Here is a 23,521-nt window from a genome sequence, read left to right on the forward strand (position 1 = left end):
GGTCAGGCCAACATGAGTAAAAATCCCTGTCAGAATATACCTATTTCCTCTATTTTCAATTTTCTTCTCTCCTCCACTCCCTTCGCTCTCTTTTGCTGTCAGACCAGTGGAACAAACAGGATTGCTTTTGTTCGCTTTTAGCCTGTTTTGCAGCACTGCCTGTGTTATTTTTAGCTGCTATCTTGTCTTTCAACGTGAATCTATCGATCGCACCTCACCATGTTCACACAAATGGCCTTTTCTGACGTAAGAAAGGCAGCAATTGCTGGCTCCCTGGGAGGCATGACGTCCTTTCCCACCTCTGCAGGAGGGTTCACAGTACTGTCAATATTGGTTAATGACAGACAGACTGACGAGACCCCTCTTATGAGCACACATGAAACCAAAGAGTAACAGTGAGAGTATAGGGCAATCTCTCTCCTTGTGCAGTAAGACAGTGCACTATGTGGCCAGAATAGAGAGTTTGAGAACAAGAGTTTGCATGTATAAGGTGACATCACCTTGCAAATGCAAGGTCTACCACACTTGGGCGAGTGACATTAAGTGTGTGTGTGTGAGAGAGAGACAGACAGACAGACAGACAGACAGAGCTGGTAGTCCACCAAACTACCAGGTGTGAAACAGGGAAGAGACTCATTTGGTATAGAGCAAACCTAACCCACTCCATTAAATATTTTTTTTATTTTTATTTTTTTACATCTGGTTAGCAATACTAATTAAGGAAATGATCTCTAAAGAGAAAAACATCCTCACGTGTGCTACATACATTTCCCAATAGAATCCACATACAATTTATTTTCCCTTTCTTACTTCAACTATTTGCACATTGCTACAACACTATACATAGCCAGTAATAGAAATTGAAATGGCTCTGTTCTTTTAAAGCTTTTACTGTTCATTTCTGTTTATTTCACTTTTGTTTATAATCTATTCCACATGCTTTGGCAACGTAAACATGGTTTCCATGCTCTAGTCTAGCATACTCTGTAACTTTCTGTTCTGAGTTACTGTATATCTAATAGGGGCGCCCAAGATTCACATCGATAGCCTTCCCAAAAAGATGCGCTGCACATTCTGCGCAACCAAGATTTTGGTAGGAAACTTGCAGTCCTTTCCTACTCCGACCGTGGTAGTAGTGTCTACCACTGCGACTGTGATGGGTATCTGTCCTGCTGTACTGAGTTACTCATTGGGTGTATAATCTATTTTTAGCGCCAACAGATGGGGTCACGTGACAGGGGACAAACGTCATTAATGTTGTTGGTGGAGGAGCTGAAAATATGGAGGAAAGAGAGTTGTAATAGGGAAAATTAGACATTTCACCCCCCAAAAAATATTATTAAACCGATCAAGAAGTGTAACGGTCGAAGAGGCAATCTCCAAGCAGCGAAAAGGAGAACGACAATCAGGTACGTTATGTTTGCTGGGAGATAATGTATCTTTCGTCTACTGCTGGTAAGAAATGTTTTTATACCGCGATATTTTCATGTGATGCGTTTCGTTACTCCTGGCTAGCTAACAAGCTAGATAGCTGACGGAACGCTATGAAGTTTTGATAGCTAGTTAACGTTAGCTAGCAAGCGAAGTTGCTTTAGCTAATGTAAATGTGCACGAGTGGATTGTTCTGATTTGGAAAATGTCAAGTTAACTGACACGTAGTCTTGGCATCTGATTTAAAGCGTCAGTTAGCCAGGTTGTAATGTTCCCAGACGTCTAGTTAGCGTGCTAGCTAACGTTAGCTATCTGGAAGTAGGCTGCTGATAAGTTAACGTTACTGGCTAACGCAGGCTAACTTAGCTATCACATTTGAAAAATTGTTTTTTTTTAGGGTGGCTGCTAAAAGCAGTACCGCAGCCGTCGGTGTCCTCCATGTTTAGCAAATTGGGTTTTTGTTCGAGTTGAAATGACTAGTTTGCCATTTCTGCAATCTCCACTTCTTCTGGTAACCCCCATTGCAGTCGTCAGCAAGTTTGCGACGCCGCATTTTTTAAGGTGATGGTGCCACTTGAGTTGGGGTCCCACTCCCTGCTAGTTGTGTCTTGGTGTATACAGTTAATATGCCAAACGTGTGTGTGTGTGTGTGTGTGAGAGAGCGAGGATCCCGCACAGTCAGTAGCCTGCGTTTTTGCATATTCAATATATATGCTAATTAAAATTATGAGCTGCAACAAACACTCAAACTGGACAGTTTTCTCAATCTCTTCATTCAAAAACTCAATCATGGACACTCTTACTGACAGTTGTGGCTGCATTGCGTGATGTATTGTTCTCTCTACCTTCTTGCCCTTTGCTGTTATCTGTGCCCAATGTTTGTACCATGTTTTGTGCTGCTACCATGGTGTTGCTGCCGTGCTATGTTGTCTTGGGTCTCTCTTTATGTCGTGATGTGTGTTTTTTGTCCTATTTTATTTTTCATCCCAGCCCCAGTCCCTGCAGGAGGCCTTTTGGTTGGCCGTCATTGTAAATAAGAATATGTTCTTAACTGTCTTGCCTAGTTAAATGACATTGACGCCACTAGTTTTACTGTGTAAAATAAAAATGTGGATGAAAGGGAAAAATATAATGGCTTAGGCCAATTAATGCAATATCATTGCCTTCCTTCCCCCCCCAAATTACTGGAAGCACCTTTTATGCCTAGATGGTGAAGTACAGACCGGTAGGTTTCCTCCTGATGTGGAGATGTCTGAATAGTTTCTCCAATTATGGTCAGTGTCGGTTATCACAATGGATTGTCTGCTAGCAAAGGCAAAGTTGTGTTTTTATAGTTACTTTCATGATAGTCATAACTATTATGAAAGGAACATGACATTTATCAGAGGTAGGCCTAGATACTCAGTATACAAAACATTACAACACCTCCCTAATATTGTGTTGCACCCCCCTTTTGCCCTCAATTTGTTGGGGCATGGCCTACAAGGTGTCAAGTGTCCCACAGGGATGCTGGCCCATGTTGACTTCAATGCCTCCCACAGTTGTGTCAAGTTGGCTGCATGTCCCTTGGGTGGTGGACCCTTCTCAATACACACAGGAAACCGTTGAGTGTGAGAAACCCAGCAGCGTTGCAGTTGACACCTAAACCAGTCCCCCTCGCATCTACTACCATACCCTGTTCAAAGGCACTTAAATATTTGATCTTGCCCATCCACCCTCTGAATGACACGTGCACATTCCATGTCTCAAGGCTTAAAAATCCTTCTGTAACCTGTCTCCCCCCTTCATCTACACTGATTTTGAAGTGGATTTAACAGGTGACATCAATAATGGATCATAACTTTCACCTGGTCAGTTTGTCATGGAAAGAGCAGGTGTTCCTAATGTTTTTTACACTCAGTGTATATTCTACAGTGGATTCCAAAGTAAGATTTTGATTTGTGTCTTGTTCCGTGCATGTACACGCTAACATTTTACCTGCAGGCCACCCTTAACCCTATGAAAAGATGTGGCTTGTGGTTTTGGCTCGCAAGTCATTTGGCAGTCTTGCACAGCTCCATTGTGCAGAAGTTGGATGGAGCCAGAGAGAAGTCATGGAGAAGGATTTCCTCCTAAAATGAAATGAATAACAAATTCCTGTCTTTGATTAAGTGTCAAAGATTTGCTAGAGATCAGTTGATTGACAGAAATGCTGCTTCTCACGTGTGTGGATGCCTCTCACAGTCCTCGAGTGGCCATGAGTGTCCTTTTTCATTGACAATGTTAAGTCCTTGTGCATGGAGTTGTACGGTTTGTTTAACTTTAATCATTGGATTTTGTTTGGCATACATTTTAATGTGAAGAATCTCAGCATCACTGTTGCTGTGGAATTGCCCTCCTTTAACAGTCACTCCAAGTAAATGAAGAACCACTGGCTAAACCAGCTCTAGCATGAGCTTTTTTGCTCAAGGTTTGTCTTGTCACACACTCCTGATTTCTGCCCTCTTGGCTATCAGATAACCCTAACCTGATCTTATCTGGATACTTTTTGGAACACATCTGCATGTGCCCAGTTGAATTACATGGTGACAGATTTTATTTTATATTTTTATTTCACCTTTATTTAACCAGGAAGGCTAGTTGAGAGCAAGTTCTCATTTACAACTGCGACCTGGCCAAGATAAAGCACAGCAGTTCGACACATACAACAACACAGTTATACATGGAATAAACAAGCATACAGTCAATAATACAGTAGAAAAAATACATCTATATACAGTGAGTGCAAATGAGGTAAGATAAGGGAGGTACGGCAATAAATAGGCCATGGTGGCGAAGTAATTACAATATAGCAATTAGACACTGGAATGGTAGATGTGCAAGTAGATACTGGGGTGCAAAGGAGCTAGATGGCTAGATAAATAAATACAGTATCGGGATGAGGTAGTTGGGTGGGCAATGTGCAGTGATATGTGAGCTGCTCTGACAGCTGGTGCTTAAAGCTAGTGCGGGAGATATGGGTCTCCAGCTTCAGTAATTTTTTTTATTGTTGCAGTTCGTTCCAGTCATTGGCAGCAGAGAACTGGAAGGAAAGGCAGCCAAAGGAGGAATTGGCTTTGGGGGTGACCAGTGAAATATACCTGCTGGAGCGCGTGCTACGGGTAGGTGTTCCTATGGTGACCAGTGAGCTGAGATAAGGCGGTGCTTTACCTAGCAGAGACTTGTAGATGACCTGGAGCAAGTGAGTTTGGCGACGAGTATGTAGCGAGGGCCAGCCAACGAGAGCGTACAGGTCGCAGTGGTGGGTGATATGGGGCTTTGGTGACAAAACGGATGGCACTGTGATAGACTGCATCCAATTTGTTGAGTAGAGTGTCGGAGGCTATTTTGTAAATTACATCGCCGAAGTCAAGGATCGGTAGGATTGTCAGTTACGAGGATTTGTTTGGCTGCGTGAGTGAAGGAGGCATTGTTGTGAAATAGGAAGCTGAATCTAGATTTCATTTTGGATTGGAGATGTTTAATGGTAGTCTGGAAGGAGACTTTACAGTCTAACCAGACACCTAGGTATTTGTAGTTGTCCACATATTCTAAGTCAGAACCGTCCAGAGTAGTGATGCTGGACGGGCGGGCAGGTGCGGGCAGTGATTGGTTGAAGAGCATGCATTTAGTTTTACTTGCATTTAAGAGCAGTTGGAGGCTACGGAAGGAGAGTTGTATGGCATTGAAGATCGACTGGAGGTTAGTTAACACAGTGTTCAAAGAAGGGCCAGAAGTATACAGAATGGTGTCGTCTGCATAGAGGTGGATCAGAGAATCACCAGCAGCAAGAGCGACATCATTGATGTATACAGAGAAGAGAGTCGGCCCGAGAATTGAACCCTGTGGCACCCCCATAGACTGCCAGAGGTCCGGACAACAGGCCTTCCGATTTGACACACTGAACTCTGTCTGAGAAGTAGTTGGTGAACCAGGCGAGGAAATCATTTGAGAAACCAAGCCTGTTGAGGTTGCCAATAAGAATGTGGTGATTGAAAGAGTTGAAAGCCTTTGCCAGGTAGATGAATACAGCTGCACAGTAATGTCTCTTATCGATGGCGGTTATGATATCGTTTAAGACCTTGAGCGTGGCTGAGGTGCACCCAGATGTCAAGACTTAAAGGGTCACACATTGAGATCCCGTGTTCCATAGGGGACCTCTTCCTTATGAGGAAGGATATACGTAATGTTTGCCTCAGACCATGGCCACTGAACAGTATACATTTTAAATGTGCTTTCTCTATGTGGGTCACTAATGTCTATTTTTGAAATGTGTATCTTTTTATATTCGTTGCCTGAATTAAACTTGATGGGTCGAACTTTGCTTCTCTGATCTCGGACACCCAGAATTTAAATATTGCGTAAATGTACTAACGACACTAGCAAAGTCTTCATCCCTCTAAATGGAAACTCTCAGACTTGCCCAAACTGGCTATGTGCCATCCCACAGGCTGTCGACAAATGCTGCTGCTACTACCATTTTTATGTTACGGGCATCTGTCCACCAGAGATTAGGCCTATTCCTTCACAAAATAGGTTCAGCACATAGTAAGATTGCAACTCTTATTACATTTTTTTTTAAGACCAGTTTTTCAATGACGTGAAGCAGAGTCACTTGTCCTGATGAATCACACAAGGTGTTGAAAAGGCTATTGAACAGCCCTGCCCATGCACTGCTCTGAAGATACAGGGCCTTGGTGTTCGCCTATTCTGTTTGCAATGCAAAAATGCATGGAAACTTGGATTCATACACTGTAGAAAACATTCTTTAGGCTACAGTGTGACGCAAAAATAACCTCAGCTGTGTGTTAATGATTGAAACATGCTTGCTGTGCTGAAATACTTTTTTTATATATTTTTTTTTTTTATATATATCCTGGAAATCTGGTTACAAGTGTTAATCGGATAAAACCCACAGTTGACAGCTTCCATCCCAGTATACCGTGCACGTTTACAATCCTAGCCCCCAGAAAATGCTTCATTGGACTACATTTTTAATAAACTAACTAGGCCTATCTCTCTGCTATTTAAGTGAACAATTTAGCTTCAAGGTAAGTTAATGGTGCTGCACTGCCATTGAGAGCCTGCATGTTCTCTGTTTTGTATGTAAGGTGTGGCGTCAAGGGGAGATGGGGCCCTTTCGTCCCTGCTAGTGGGAAAGGCGCTGCTGAGTGCAGTGTCCCTCCTTTCTCCTTGAGAATCTGCTGGTCGCTCTCTCGCCTTGACTTTGAGGGCTGGCTGAGGGGGATGTGCAGCTGGGTTAGTGAGTGTCAGACCCCATCTTTGGTTCTGTTTATAAGAGCACAAAGGATCCTCCTTATGTGGTTCTGATTTTGGACCAGACCTGACTCAGTGCCACAGGCCTTTCTGTTGCTTTGCCGGAAGGCCATTGCATTCATAAATGCTATCCAATAAAGTTGACCGCAGCCTATTTAAACATGAAGCACATTTGATTGTTGCAAATTGATTTGCTCCTGCTTAAAGCTCCCCCTGCAATTCTAAGAATTTCTTGGTGTACAATTTCTGTGCTTCATATGTTGAACCATTTTAAGTCGTGACTTCAAGCGAAGGCTGATGCCGAGGACAGAGCATGTCGCTTAGCAGCACTTCCTGGCTGTTGGTGGGATACTTATTTTCAGTGATAATGCGAGGAGGTGGAGACCCCCACTTAGGCTATTCTCTGGCTGAGTCTGCTTGCACCATCACACAATCGTACTGCAAAGGGTAAAAAAAAAAAAGATGAGCTGATATTTTTATCCCCATTCGCACGTCCTTAGGATAATGCAGCCGGTGAAAGAGGCTAGGCCAGCAGTCAGAGGTGGTTAAAGTTTCTAAATACCCTGCGACAAGGCATCCCATTATCCCTGTGACAAGGTTTCTATAACCAAGCTTCCTGTGTATGCCGTGATGAAGCCAGGCCCTTGCCGGAGCATGTCATCTGACCGAGTGCCTTGGGATCCTGCAGGGGGAAGAGTTGCTTACCAACATCTGGAATATCACAGAGAGCCATTTGCTTAGCCCCATACCACACTCTAGACACGCTTTCAGATTTTGCTGACATATTGTATGCAATTAGAGGAAATGTCATCCTCTGTGGGTATACAGGAGAAAGGTTAATGGCACTTAGTCCCTAACTTTAGAAAGGCTGCATAAAATGAACAATTTCAAAAAGTATAATTTCATTTGTAGATGTTTCTTGCAATTGGTGCAACAATGCCTTCCTGTCACTAATTGGCCTTGGTGATTTTGGTATCTAAATGTGTGAGTGACTAAATTTACATGTTCTTGTCGTTAGTCTAATCCTCATGACTGTTCCCAGATAACAAAAACCCTAGAGAAGATGAATATATTTAGCCGATGTGCTGACAAGAGGCCAGTGTTAAACCGGAGGGGACATCTGAAGAGAGTAGTTTTAAGAGCATTAAACGATCAGCGCCGTGTTTGGGCACAGCGCCTGAGAGCCTTGCTTCAGTGCGGAAGGCACAGGGACCGTGTGGTACTGCATGGGCTTTCAGCGCTAACTCCACTCCATTAAATCATACGGCTTAGAGGCGAGACTTCCCCGACTGAGTTGGACTTAGATCCGCTTTCTAGGAATTACACTGCAGTGGTAATTAGGTCTGGGCGATATGGCCTAAAAATCATCTAGATTTGTTCACGTTTATGGCCGATTTTAACTTTTATTTGTGTGTGTACCAGTCTGGACACCTACTCATTCAAGTTTTAAAAAAATGTTTTTTTTTTTTAATTCACAATTTTCTACATTGTAGAATAATAGTGAAGACAAACTATGAAATAACACATGGAATCATGTAGTAACCAAAAAAGTGTTAAACAAATCAAAATATACTTTATTTGAGGTTCTTCAAAGTAGCCACCCTTTGCAATGATGACAGCTTGGCACACTCATGGCATTTTCTCAACCAGCTTCACCTGGAATGCTTTTCCAACAGTCTTGAAGGAGTTCCCACACATACTGAGCACTTGTTGGCTGCTTTTCCTTTTACTCTGCGGTCCAACTCATCCCAAATATTCATTTTGGTTGCGGTCGGGTGATTTGTGGAGGCCAGGTCATCTGATGCAGCCCTCCATCACTCATTCTTGGTCAAATAGCCCTTACACAGCCTGGAGGTGTGTTGGATCATCGCCCTGTTGAAAAACAAATGATAGTCCCAATCAGCGCAAACCAGATGGGATGGTGTATCGCTCCAGAATGCTGTGGTAGCCGTGCTGGTTAAGTGTGCCTTGAATTCTAAATGAATCAGATGGTGTCACCAGCAAAGCACCATCACACCTCCTCCATGCTTCACGGTGGGAACTACACATGCGGAGCTCATCCGTTCACCTACCCTGCGTCTCACAAAGACATGGCGGTTGGAACCAACAATCTCAAATTTGGACTCACCAGACCTCACCAGACTATCATGGGCCAAACACACCAAGACAGTGGTGAAGAGGGCACGACAATGCCTATTCCCCCTCAACCGACTGAAATGATTTGGCATGGGTCCCCAGATCCTCAAAGTTCTACAGCTGCACCATCGAGAGCATCCTGACTGGTTGCATCACCGCCTGGTATGGCAACTGCTCAACCTCAGACTGCAAGGCACTACAGAGGGTAGTGCGTATGGCCCAGTACATCACTGGGGCCACGCTTCCTGTCATCCGGGACCTCTATACAAGGCGGTGTCAGAGGAAGGCCCTAAAAATTGCTTAATCCAGCCACCCTAATCGTAGAAGGTCCCCCCCCCCCCCCCCCCCCATTACCTCGACTAACCTGTTGCCCCGCACATTGACTTTGTACCGGTACCTCCTGTATAAAGCCTCACTACCGTTATTTTGTTGTTGCCCTTTAACTATGTCTTTTTTACATTTATTTTTTTATTTTTTTAACTTCAGTTTATTTTAGAAAATCACTTCTTGACACTTTATTGTTGGTTATGGGCTTGTAAGTAAGCATTTCACTAAGGTCTACACCTGTTTGTAGTCGGCACATGTGACAAATACAGTTTGATTTGAGCTCTGAGTCTTCCTTTTCTGTGGCGGTCGTCATGAGAGCCAGTTTCATCATAGCGCCTGATGGTTTTTGCAACTGCACTAGAAGAAACTTATCGAAGTTCTCAAATTTCCGCATTGACTGACCTTCATGTCTTAAAGTAATGATGGACTGTCGTTTCTCTTTGCTTATTTGAGCTGTTATTGCCATAATATGGACTTGGACTTTTACCAAATAGGGCAATCTTTTGTATACCACCCCTACCCTGTCACAACACAACTGATTAGCTGAAACGCCTTACGAAGAAAAGAAATTCCATAAATGAGCTTTTAAGAAGGCACACCTGTTAATTGAAATGCATTCCAGGTGACTACCTCATGAAGCTGGTTGAGAGAATGCCAAGAGTGTGCAAAGCTGTCATCAAGGCAAAGGGTGGCTACTTAGAACAATCTCATCTATCTATTATATATATTATACAAAACTTTTCTTTGGTTACTACATGATTCCATATGTTATTTCATAGTTTTGATATCTCCACTACTATTCTACAATGTAAAAAATAAAGGAACCCTTGAATGAGTAGGTGTGTCAACTTTTGACTGGTGCTGAAAACAGTGTCTCCCTATTTAAAGAAAAAAAGATGGAGAACAATCTATGAATGAAAATTACTGGAGTTTTGGTACAGACAACTAGCGCACATAGCAGCCTGCACCCTTTGTTTGCCTGTATAGGTTACTGTTTGCCATCTGTGTGCATTTCAAAAAACAGTAAATAGATGTACAATATCAGTATGGAATTATCATTTAAAGGCATGCTCTGATATAGACTTCCAACATTAAACAAATATTTGCAGAAATGCCGAATCTTTACGTCATCATCAGTCACCCAAGCCTTACTTGTGTAAAATGCCACATTCTGAGCCTCAGTGCCACCTGGGTCAGGTTTCAGTGTAGAATATATAATTTACTGTAGTGCAGCCCTATGGTTAGATTAGGCACAAAGACTATCCAGTGTTTGCTGAAATGAGGAAGCTGGTGATTAAATCTGGTTGATAATGCCTACTCCGACTTGTGTTGAGACATGGGGGGGCCCCTGTCTGGCCACGTCCTGCCCCTGCAGTTGCTCCCTCTGCCCAGTAGGTGAGGCCGCAGGTCCAGGGAGGGACACTGTCCAAAATACAGGGTGCCCCAGTGGGCTGTGGAACTGCCAGGACTCCTGTTGGATGCAGACCCAACAGCAGCTGCAGAGCAAACTGAGATGAATGGGGATTAAGCATAAAGCAGGCACTTTGTTAGACCTTTTACAGTGTGGCGTAATGGCGCCAACATCGCACCTTAAGGATTTAACCAGGAGGTTGCATGTTCAAATACCCAAAAGTCATCGCTGTCTAATAATGAGAAAGACGTAATTGGCACTGCGCCAGTGTTCATCCAGCTGTGTGAATACAAAATATGTACATTTGTATGATGTAATTTGCTCTGGACAAGGTCTGCAAAGTGCGTGAATAACGTCTTTGTAAAAACAACAATGCACATTTTATTGCTTGTGATTAGGCTACCTTGACAGGAGTTTATTGAAATGATTTAGAGTATTTGCTGCTTTGTGTTAAGGTGAAACGGCGCCACTGCTCGCCCCAGCGCATTTATTGTTTTTGATTTGTTGATGAAACTGAGGAGAGGAGCATCTAGCATGGCAACAACAAAAATGTGCAGTACCTCTGTTATATCGTGCATGCAATATGAGGGAAATGAACTGTCAGTTGTTTGAAGTAACTTCTGTTGTAATATCGCAAATGGACGTGGCATATTCACCAAGTACCAGTTCCAGCATTTTTAAAGGCTAAAGAGAATATAGATTTTCATATTTATGTTGGGCAGAACCCTGGATGAATGAAATCAGACCTCCCATGGTGAAATCCCCTTGTAAGAATGTATGACATGGATATAATAGCTATACTAGAGATCTAGGAACCAACAACTAAGGTTTTAATTTGCGACCTAAGAAATAGACCATCGTACATAAGCAGGGAGAAATTTACACAAGTAATTTAGAATGTGTGTTTTCACATTCACACGGTGATGAAATGACTAAGTAGCTTATTGATTTAGAACAGAGGCCCAGATTAGAAAGATGGCACATATTGACACTGTCCATTTGTCCACTCACCATGCTCAATGACCCCAGGTGAGACTGGGGGCCAGTATTGGTATTGCAGCGCTATGCCTCTCCTCCTCCATCCCCAGGGGGAGTGTGGGTATCGTAGTGTCTCTGCAGACCCCAGGCTGCATGACTCATTCCATTAACAGCTCTGCGAGTGCTTTTCGGCGGAGGCAAACTGACTGACTCCCTCACCTTCCCTCCTCAAAGCAAAACAATTTTCCACATTTCAGACACTGTCTTGTCTGAAACTAGACTTTTTTATGAGTTAAAGTGTTTTAATGGTAGTCTGGAGTGGAATAATGTCAAATCATTGGTCATCTCTGTTTATCATGGTGGTAGTTGGGGAGGGAGAGTTACAAATGGAGGTAGCCCAGCTGCTTATTTGGCCTGTGCGCAACAACTAATCTTGACTGGCAGATCACCTACTCTGTCATTGCCTGACTAAGCAAAATTGGAGTCGAAAACTAACATTACTGAATTACTTATGACTGAATGAATGCTGGCCATGCTATCGGCAGTGGCCAGGGCTGTGAGGAGTTATGGATACCAGGATCCTTGAACTGCAGTAGGCTAACTCCTGTTCATTTGTGACTATTGCAGTGGGATTGGTTCGAGGAAGGGGAGGAGCCTACTGATCCACCATACCTCTGGACCAAAGTCATGGCCGACTCCGAAGACCCACTTTAGAACCTTCAGTCCATTCCCAAACACAAGCAAATACACACTCGCCTAAGGCTTTATCATCCTAATTCTTATTACCTTCAACTTGACTGAGTTTTGGAACAACAAAGATCACTAGCGCAATCATCTCTGGCTTCTCCGTTAATTTCTGCCAACACCACAGGTAAGTCTGGTTTTCTTTCCTCCAGCTTTTTTTCCTTCATGAAATGCTGAAGAAGCCCACCCCCGTGACCTCTTACCCCTCTGATCCTGTCCATGAACGTCCCTCAGGACGTTACTCATGTGTTGTGATTTCCCTGAGTCATTTATAAGTTTGTTTGATGACAGGAAACCAGCATCTCAAAGTCCGGTGCTTTTTATGGTGGCTGTATGGTTCACCATTGAACTTGTACACACATTATTACTTTTATCTTAAAGAAGTCAGCAAACTGGAGTGATAATTCAGAATTATCTCCAGTAGTAGGATGTCTTTATGGGTCTCTTAAACAATATACAATATTTTTTTTAGGCTTGCTCTCATGATTCCAGTTGAAGTTCCTCTACACATGGGCTATCCTATATCAGAATAAATCCTAACAACAACAACCTGTGGATTCTCTTACTGGCTGCTCTCTTCTCCAATCTCTTTCTGTCTATATTTAGAACTGCTGACGACTGACCAGACCTTTATTAACCTCCCATCCCCCTAATGACGTCTTTGAATGTCACTGGGTGCCGTGGCAACCCTGACTGTTCTGTGAAAGGCCTGGAGGGTTGTCTGCTCATTGGACAGTACACTAGAGCGAACATGACTGATGTTTTTTTTTTTTTTTGTGCAATGAGTATGAGTCGTAAGTAGCTTGTGTGTAGCTAGTATCTTTGGAGATATATAGTGTGCGTGTTGTCTTTCTTTTAATAGCATTTGAAGCAGTAGGGCAGGAAAGTCTTCCGATCGGTATTTTGTTTATCGTTCATTACAATAAGTAGTCTATAGTAGAGAAATATGAAGTTTGAAATGAAATACATTTTTCTAATACAGTGCCTTCAAAGTATTCATATCCCTTGACTTATTCCACATTTTTGTTGGACTGAATTCAAAATATATATTTTTTGTTACCAATCTACACACAATACCCCATAACAGTGTTTGCATTTAACTATTTAATTTGTCTGTCTACCCGGTGGACCTGGAGATCTGTTGCTAAATTAAGTGCGCCCATGGCGCTGGCCAATCGATAGGCTAGTATCAAACTTGTAGGCACTGATTTGCGCTATGTGAGAACTTCTAAACATGACCAGACAGAGACTGTCAAATAATACAGCAAGAGGTGCTGTTTTTATAAGTGAGTTCATGTTGAATTTTTTTTTTTTATTCAGCACTGTCACATTTTTATTCAAAACTATTACAAAACATACAACTCCTACTTGCGCTGCAATGAATGAATAGCCGAGTGTATAGATGGCCTTGGGTTTTTATTATTAGCAGTTTGTCGTGTCTATTTGAATATTTCACTTTCTCTGGTCATAGGAACATTAATTTATGCTTGAAGCAGATGCGGTGCGACTCGAGTTTCACCATCAGGTGGAAGACTGTGTCCCCTCTCCTCTGGTGAGACTGACCAGAGAAAGGAGAGAGCAGGGACCACGAGAGGCTTGACCCTCTGCTGCTCTTTCTCCGCTGAGACTAATGCTGTGTTCAAAACAACTAGGAACTTGGGCATCTATGACTTCAATGCACTCAAGCCAACTGGGAACTCGGAATAAAACGAGATCTGACTGGGAAAAATATTGTTAAAAAAAAAAAAAAAAAGTCATCCAACTTAAAATTCCAAGGCGTAAACTCATTTATTTATTTTTATCAGTTCACAGTCGTGTTAATCACCATCAGATGCAGGTAGCTTACCATCTGTCCAGTAAAAATAAATATTTTAATTATTTCAATTTATTCTCCGCTGTGGCTCTCAAGTGCTACACCAAATTATGATGTATTTTGTTGACTTTTGAAATATAATGTGGTCTGAGAAGAACAATATTGGCAGGCCAGGCATATGGCCAATATGCTTTGATAATGTATTAGGCCTGCCTACTGCACAAACCTGATTCCTACAGAACAGTTTTTATTAGCTTAATGTTAATTTTTTTTTAAGTCATGTTAAAAAAAATATATAAGTTGTAGATCTCAGCATACTTTTTTTTTAATGCAAAAGTGATCTTTACTCAAAGGTTGGTGACCATGGCCTCAATGACAAAATGAAAATGCATTTTTAGACAATTTTGATAAAATATTGTATTGAAAATGAAATATTACATTTACATGCGTATTCACAACCCTGAGTCAATACTTTGTGGAAGCACTTTTGGCAGTGATTACTGCTGTGGCTTTCTGGATAAATCTCTAAGAACTTTTCACACCTGGATTGTGCAATATTTGCCTTTTTTATTTATTTATTTTTTCTTCCCCCAAATTCTTCAAGCTCTGTCAAATTGGTTGTTGATCATTGCAAGACAACCATTTTCAGGTCTTCCCATCGATTTAAGTCAAAACTGTAACTCGGCTCCTCTGGAACATTCACTGTGTTCTTGGTAAGCAACACCAGTGTAGATTTTGCCTTGTGTTTTAGGTTATTGTCCTGCTGAAAGTTGAATTCATCTCTGTGTCTGGTGGAAAGCAGACTAAACCAGCTTTTCCACTAGGATTTTGTCTGTACTTGCTCCATTCTGTTTATTTTTTTTTAAATCCTGAAACTCCCTAGTCCTTAATGATTGCAAGCATACCCTTAACATGATGCAGCTGCCACTATGCTTGAAAATATGGAGACTGGTACTCTGTATATAGCTTTGTTATTGTGTAACTTTTATTTTTTACTTTAGTTTATTTGGTAAATATTTTCTTAACCAACAATGCAGTTCAAGAAAGGGTTAATGGCTTGTAAGTAAGCATTTTACGGTAAAGTCCACACCTGTTGTATTTGGCGCATGTGACAGTTTGATTTATTTCATGTATTGGATTTGCCCCTTACAACAACACTTTGTATTCAGGACAAAATGTTTGTCACATTTTTAGCAGTATTACTTTAGTGCCTTTTTGCAAACAGGATGCATGTTATGAGATTTTAAATTCTGTACAGCCTTCTCTTCACTCTGTCAATTAGGTTAGTAACTACAATGTTGATCCATTTTCTCCTATTACAGCTGTTAAACTCTAACTTTTTTAAAGTCACCATTGACCTCATGGTGGAAATCCCAGAGCGGTGTCCTTCCTCTCCGGCAACTGAGTTAGGAAGGACGCCTGTATCTTCGTAGTTACTGGGTGTATTGACACCCAGTAACTACGAAGATACAGGTGTAATTAATAACTTCACCATGCTCAAAGGGATATTCATTGTCTGCTTTTTTTTTTTTAAGTATTATTATTATTTTTTTACACATCTACTAATATGTGCCGTTTGTGAGGCATTCGATTCACCCAGAGGTTTTCCGTGTTTTGAAATTCACTGCTCGACTGAGGGACCTTTACAATTATCTGTATGTCTGGGATACAGAGATGAGGAAGTCATTCAAAAATGGCATTAAAGATGCACTATGCAGAAATCGCTCCACCTTTTCCTGGTTTCTAAAATTCGAATAGTTTGCATAATTTCTGTTTGACAGAACAAGTGTAGAGAATCATTTTTTTTTTTTTTTTAAATCACAAATATATTTTCCATAACAGTATTGTATTTTCTGCTGTTTTGAAGATAATGTGCAAAAAAAAAAACTTAAACAGGAAGCATAGAAATAATGTGAATTTGTTCGGTTCTCCTAAGAAGTTACATATTGCAGCTTTAAACACTTACTGCACACAGAGCGAGTCCATGCAACTTATTATGTGACTTGTTAAGCACATTTTTACTCCTGAACTTAGGCTTTCCATAAGAAAGGGGTTGAATACTTAAGACATGTTTTTCAATTTCTTTTTGAAAAATACCTCCACTTTGACATTATGGGGTATTGTGTGTGTGTGTGTGTATGCCAGTGAAAAATCTCAGTAACATTTAAAAAAAAAAAAAATTCCTTTCTGGCGCAGGCGTTCCGCTAGCGACCCACCTCGACAACATCCGGTGAAATTGCAGAGCGCCAAATTCAAAATGCAGAAATGGTCATAATAAACATTCATTAATAATATTTCAACCGGACAATAGCGTATTCAATAGAAAGGAAAAACAACGAAGGGCGCGCAATCAGTCACGCGCGCAAACCAGCTCTGCATTCTTCCTCAGTCCACTGAAAGGTCTCTCTTCTTCATTTTTCAGAAAACAAGCCTGAAACAATGTCTAAAGACTGACATCTAGTGGAAGCCATAGGAACTGCAATCTGGGTCCTAACCCAATACATACTCTAGGCATTCAATTGAAAATACCCACATCAAAAAAATCCCACTTCCTGGATGGATTTTCCACAGACATTGTTTTAACAGTTTTGGAAACTTGTGTTTTCAATCCAAATCAACCAATTTATATGCATATCCTAGCTGTTAATGGGACAACTGATGGCTACAACCATCAAACAAGTAGTAGTAGTTTTAAAGGATACACAACATTAGCTAAACTTAGCATTCTGTTTATCATTATTCAGGTAATTTGTCGCAATATGGATTTTTGTCCATATCACCCAGCTGTAGTGCTTTGTACATATTATATGACCAACCAATCTCCAATGGATGAGCCCTCCGTCACTGGGCAAAGGCACAATCACAGCCATATTTACAATCTCATTTTCTCTGTATAATGAGTTAAAACTAAGGGCCTCTTTATGTTCCTTTGGACCGTGCTTGTTTCCAGAAAGGTTTTGACTCCGTTCCAATATGAGGGGCGAGTTCCTATCTTGACTGCAGGAACATAATGATTTGCATCAATCAACACAAGCTAAACCAGCCGCTTACAGACATTCTTTATTTCCTTTCATTCGTTGTCCTTCTTTCTCACATTCTATTTTTATAGGCTAGCCTATCAAGGCATTCTTACATTACCATTTGTTATGATCAGTAGACCTTTCCACTTGCACAATCCCTGTCATACTGTATACGGGTTGAAAATGGCCATTTTTGTCATTGATAAGTGGATTGGAACGCAGTGGCTGTAGAGTAACATGCTATACATGACGTCAGAGCTCAGATTCTACGCTTCACAGCACCGTATCGGTGTTGACTGACAGCTATTCTAAACTTGAGCACAGTGCGTGACAAGTTTCCCTCATCCCGCACGCTAATTGGGCTACATTTCGAAATTGTCTGGGTGAGGGGAAACGCGTAAATCGAGAGGAGTTGATGTGTTCTGAAAGATGAGACATTGAGTGTTATAATGCCGCTTTGATGTCATACAAGCAAACCAAACACCTGTGAGTCCAAATGTGCACTTCACATTTCCATATTTGAAAACCATGTCATTTACAGTATTAACATTTATGATCGCTATGTTTGATCCAATGTTACAAGGATGACATGCGTTACATGCTGACTGAACCGGCCGTGTTGCGAGCGTTGCAGAATAAATTGAGTAGAGAACACACCATTTTTGTATGAGTTCAAAATGGGTCAGAATTGTACAAAGATATCCAGCAAAAAAAAATGACCATATGCATTTCTGGTAAAATAACAACCCAATGTTTATCTCCCATGTTTCATGTGTGTTGTGCTCGGTCCCCAAATGTAATATTATTTGTTAACCTGCGTGTCATGAACGCGTCTGATCGGGATAGACAAAATCAACATGCGTGGAGCTGGTTTGGTCAAGGTGTAATACCCTGGGTTGGTTTTTAAATAATGCAAAAACAAAGTGTTGGAGAAGAAAGTTAAAGTGCAATATGTGCCATGTAAGAAAGCTAACGTTTAAGTGCCTTGCTCAGAACATGGGAACATATGAAAAGCTGGTGGTTCCTTTTAACATGAGTCTTCAATATTCCCAGGTAAGAAGTTTTAGGTTGTAGTTATTATAGGACTATTTCTCTCTCTACGATTTGTATTTCATATACCTTTGACTATTGGATGTTCTTATAGGCACTTTAGTATTGCCAGTATAGCTTCCGTCCCTCTCCTCGCTCCTACCTGGGCTCGAACCAGGAACACATCGACAACAGCCACCCTCGAAGCAGAGTTACCCATGCCGAGCAAGGGGAACAACTACTCCAAGTCTCAGAGCGAGTGACGTTTGAAACGCTATTAGCGCGCACCCGCTAACTAGCTAGCCATTTCACATCGGTAACACCAGCCTAATCTTGGGAGTTGATAGGCTTGAAGGGGTGGGTATAATTTGTGGAACGTTACAACAGGAATCTGTTCCAAAAAACGTAAAGTAAAAGGTTGCCAACCAACGCATACAAAGTAGCAACGCATACAAACCTAGCTAACTAGCTGCCGAATAGGCATCAACTCACCACGTAGCTTATTATTAATGTTTGTCCATAAGCAACCAGAGAGAGGACAGACATTTTTCGGAATAAACGTGATGAGTGAAAAACGCAATGAAATAGACCACTCACTACCCGGTATCTTATTCTGCCGCTACGACTTTATGCCTTGTTTTTTGGCAACCTTGTTATTTACGAAGTTTTTGGAATAGATTCCTGTTGGAACGTTCCACAAATTATACCCACCCGGCTTGAAGTCATAAACAGCTTGAAGCACAGCGACGAGCTGCTGGCAAAATGCACGAAAGTGCTGTTTTGAATGAATGCTTATAAGCCTACTGCTGCCTACCACCGCTCAGTCAGACTGCTCTATCAAATCATAGACTTAATTATAATATAGTAACACACAGATACGAGCCTTAGTCGAATCCGGAAAATATCATCTCCAAAACAAAATGTTTTTTTCAGTGAAATATGGAATTGTTCTGTATTTTATCTAACGGGTGACATACCTAAGTCTAAATATTCCTGTTACATTGCACAACCTTCAATGTTATGTCATAATTACATAAAATTCTGGCAAATTAGTTCGAAACGAGCCAGGCGGCCCAAGCTGTTGCATATACCCTGACTCTGCGTGCAATGAACGCTAGAGATGTGACTCAATTTCATGTTAGCAGGCAATATTAACTAAATATGCAGGTTTAAAAATATATACTTGTGTATTGATTTTAAAGAAAGGCATTGATGTTTATGGTTAGGTACATTTGTGCAACGACAGCGCTTTTTTTTCGCAAATGCGCTTGTTAAATCAACACCCGTTTGTCGAAGTAGGCTGTGATTCAATGATAAATGAACAGGCACCGCATCGATTATATGCAACGCAGGACACGTTAGATAACTACACATGGTTGATGATATTACTAGTTTAACTAGTGATTATGTTAAGATAAGTTTAATGCTAGCTAGCAACATACCTTGGCTTCTTGCTGCCCTCGCGTAACAGGTAGTGAGCCTGCCATGCAGTCTCCTCATGGAGTGCAATGTAAGGCAGGTGGTTAGAGCGTTGGATTAGTACCCGGAAGGTTGCAAAAACGAACCCCCCCCCCCCCCCCGAACAAGGCAGTTAACCCCCGTTCCTAGGCCGTCATTGAAAATAATGTGTTCTTAATCTGACTTGCCAAGGTAAATAAAGGTGTTAAAAAAATATTTTTTTTACCGATTTTGTTATGAAAACTTGAAATCGGCCCTAATTAATCGGCCGACCTCTAGTGTGTGTGTGTGTGTATAGCTTCTATGTGTGAAAAAGAACTGTTTGGCCATAATGACCATCGTTATGTTTGGAGGAAAAAGGGGGAGGTTTGCAACCTCATTCTGCTTTTGTCATTCAAAATTAGTTAAATTATAGATCATATCTACAGTGCATTAGGAAATTATTCAGACCCTTTGGCTTTTTCCACATTTTGTTACGTTACAGCCTTATTCTACAATTTGAGGGGGATAAAAAAAACAATCTACACACAATACCTCATAATGACAAAGCAAATAAAGGTTTAGATTTTTTTTATATTTATAAGTATTCAGACCCTTTACTCAGCACTTTGTTGAAGCACCTTTAGCAACGATTACAACCTCGAGTCTTCTTGGGTTTGACGCTACAAGTTTGGCACACCTGTATTTGGGGAGTTTATCCTATTCTCTGCAGATCCTCTCAAGCTCTTTCAGGTTGGATGGGGAGCGTTGCTGCACAGCTATTTTCAGGTTTCTCCAGAGATGTTCAAGTCTGGGCTCTGGCTGGGCTACTCAAGGACATTCAGAGATTTGTCCCGAAGCCACTCCTGCTTTGTCATGGCTGTTTGTTTAATCAAATTTATTTATATAGCCCTTCTTACATCAGCTGATATCTCAAAGTGCTGTACAGAAACCCAGCCTAAAACCCCAAACAGCAAGCAATGCAGATGTAGAAGCACAGTGGCTAGGAAAAACTCCCTAGAAAGGCAGGAACCTAGGAAGAAACCTAGAGAAGAACCAGGCTATGAGGGGTGGCCAGTCCTCTTCTGGCTGTGCCGGGTGGAGATTATAAGAGAACATGACCAAGATGTTCATAGATGACTAGCAGGGTCATAATAATAATAATAATAATAATAATAATAATAATAATAATAATAATAATAATAATAATAATAATCACAGTAGTTGTCGAGGGTGCAACAGGTCAGCACCTCAAGAGTAAATGTCAGTTGGCTTTTTATAGCCCATTATTCAGAGTATCTCTACCGCTCCTGCTGTCTCTAGAGAGTTGAAAACAGCAGGTCTGGGACAGGTAGCATGTCCGGTGACCAGGTCAGGGTTCCATAGCCGCAGGCAGAACAGTTGAAACTGGAGCAGCAACACAGCCAGGTGGACTGGGGACAGCAAGGAGTCATCATGCCAGGTAGTCCTTGAGGCATGGTCCTTGGGCTCAGGTCCTCCGAGAGAGAGAGAATTAGAGAGAGCATACTTAAATTCACACAGGACACCGGATAAGACAGGAGAAATACTCCAGATATAAGACTGACCCTAGCCCACCCGACACAAACTACTGCCGCATAAATACTGGAGGATGAGACAGGAGGGTTCAGGAGATAGTGTGGCCCCATCCGACGATACCCCCGAACAGGGCCAAACAGGAAGGATATAACCCCACCCACTTTGCCAATGCACAGCCCCCTCACCACTAGAGGAATATCTTCAACCACCAACTTACCATCCTGAGACAAGGCCGAGTATAGCCCACAAAGATCTCCGCCACAGCACAACCCAAGGGGGGGTGCCAACCCAGACAGGAAGACCACGTCAGTTACTCAACCCACTCAAGTGACGCACCCCTCCTAGGGACGACATGGAAGAGCACCAGTAAACCAGTGACTCAGCCCCTGTAATAGGGTTAGAGGCAGAGAATCCCAGTGGAGAGAGGGGAACCGGCCAGGCAGAGACGGCAAGGGCGGTTCGTTGCTCCAGAGCCTTTCTGTTAACCTTCACACTCCTGGGCCAGACTACACTCAATCATATGACCTGAAGAGATCAGTCTTCAGTAAAGACTTAAAGGTTGAGAACGAGTCTGCGTCTCTCACATGGGTAGGCAGACCATTCAATAAAAATGGAGCTCCATAGGAGAAAGCCCTGCCTCCAGCTGTTTGCTTAGAAATTCTAGGGACAATTAGGAGCCTGCGTTTTGTGACCGTAGTGTAGGTATGTACGGCAGGACCAAATTGGAAAGATAGGTAGGAGCAAGCCCATGTAATGCTTTGTAGGTTAGCAGTAAAACCTTGAAATCAGCTCTTGCCTTAACAGGAAGCCAGTGTAGGGAGGCTAGCACTGGAGTAATATAAGTTTTTGGTTCTAGTCAGGATTCTAGCAGCCGTATTTAGCACTAACTGAAGTTTATTTAGAGCTTTATCCGGGTAGCCGGAAAGTAGAGCATTGCAGTAGTCTAACCTAGAAGTAACAAAAGCATGGATTCATTTTTCTGCATTTTTGGACAGAAAGTTTCAGATTTTTGCAATGTTACGTAAATGGAAAAAAGCTGTCCTTGAAACAGTCTTGATATGTTCGTCAAAAGAGATCAGGGTCCAGAGTAATACCGAGGTCCTTCAGTTTTTTTATTTGAGACGACTGTACAACCATCAAGATTAATTGTCAGATTCAACAGAAGATCTCTTTGTTTCTTGGGACCTAGAACAAGCATCTCTTTTTGAGTTTAAAAGTAGAACGTTTGCAGCCATCCACTTCCTTATGTCTGAAACACAGGCTTCTAGCGAGGGCAATTTTGGGGCTTCACCATGTTTCATTGAAATGTACAGCTGTGTCATCCACATAGCAGTGGAAGTTAACATTATGTTTTCAAATGACATCCCCAAGAGGTAAAATATATAGGGTCATTGTCCTTTTGGAAGGTGATCCTTTGCCCCAGTCTGAGGTCCTGAGCTCTTTGCAGGTTTTAATCAAGGATCTCTCTCTACTTTGCTCCGTTCATCCTGACTGTTCTTCCAGTCCCTGCCACTGAAAAACATCCCCACAGCATTATGCTGCCACCACCATGATTCACCCTAGGGATGGTGCCAGGTTTCCTCCAGACGTGACGCTTGACATTCAGGCCAAGAGTTTAATCTTGGTTTCATCAGACCAGAGTACCTCGTTTTTCATGGTCTGAGAGTCTTTAGGTGCCTTTTGTCAAACTCCAAACGGGCTGTCATGTGCCTTTTTTACTGAGGCGTGGCTTCCGTCTGGCCGCTCTACCATAAAGGCCTGATTGGTGGAGTGCTGCAGAGATGGTTGTCCTTCTGGAAGGTTCTCCCATCTCCACAGAGGAACTTTGGAGCTCTGTCAGAGTGACCATTGGGTTCTTGGTCACCTCCCTCCCACCGATAGCTCAGTTTGGCTGGGCGGCCAGCTCTAGGACGAGTCTTGGTGGTTCCGAACTTCTTCCATTTTAAGAATGATGGATGCCACTGTTTTTGGGGATCTTCAATGCTGCAGAATTTTGAGTTCCCTTCCCCAGGTCTGTGAATCGACACAATCTTGTCTCGGTGCTCTACGGACAATTCCTTCGACCTCATGGCTTGGATTTTGCTCTGCCATGCACTGTCAACTGTGGGACCTTTTTATATAGAAGTGTGTGTGCCTTTCCACATGTCCAATCAATTTAATTTGCCACAGGTGGACTCCAAGTTGTAGAAACATCTCAAGGATGAACAATAGAAACAGGATGCACCTGAACTTAATTTTTTGTCTCATAGCAAAAGATCTGACTGTATGTAAATAAGGTTTTATTTTTATTAAATTCATTGTTTTTGCTTTCATTTTTTTTTTTTTGGGGGGGAGGTTTGTATA

The 23,521-nt window shown here is 41.9% G+C and overlaps 1 protein-coding gene across 3 annotated transcripts in view; it reads left to right on the plus strand.

Moving 5' to 3' along the window:
• The first annotated feature begins 1,135 nt into the window (after positions 1-1,135).
• Positions 1,136-23,521, plus strand: part of LOC115199800 (histone deacetylase 5) — a 75,556-nt gene continuing 53,170 nt past the window's right edge. Inside the window, exons 1-2 of one of the 3 annotated variants that reach the window (XM_029762301.1) lie at positions 1,136-1,409; positions 12,206-12,449. The gene's annotated coding sequence lies outside the window, so the exon portion shown is untranslated. Of the gene's footprint in view, positions 1,410-4,532; positions 4,572-12,205; positions 12,450-23,521 lie in introns of those variants that run through there. The other 2 variants (XM_029762311.1, XM_029762319.1) reach the window with 2 other exon arrangements.

This window comes from Salmo trutta, chromosome 1 (assembly GCF_901001165.1).
Source record: "Salmo trutta chromosome 1, fSalTru1.1, whole genome shotgun sequence".
In the NCBI taxonomy this organism is placed as follows: domain Eukaryota; kingdom Metazoa; phylum Chordata; class Actinopteri; order Salmoniformes; family Salmonidae; genus Salmo; species Salmo trutta.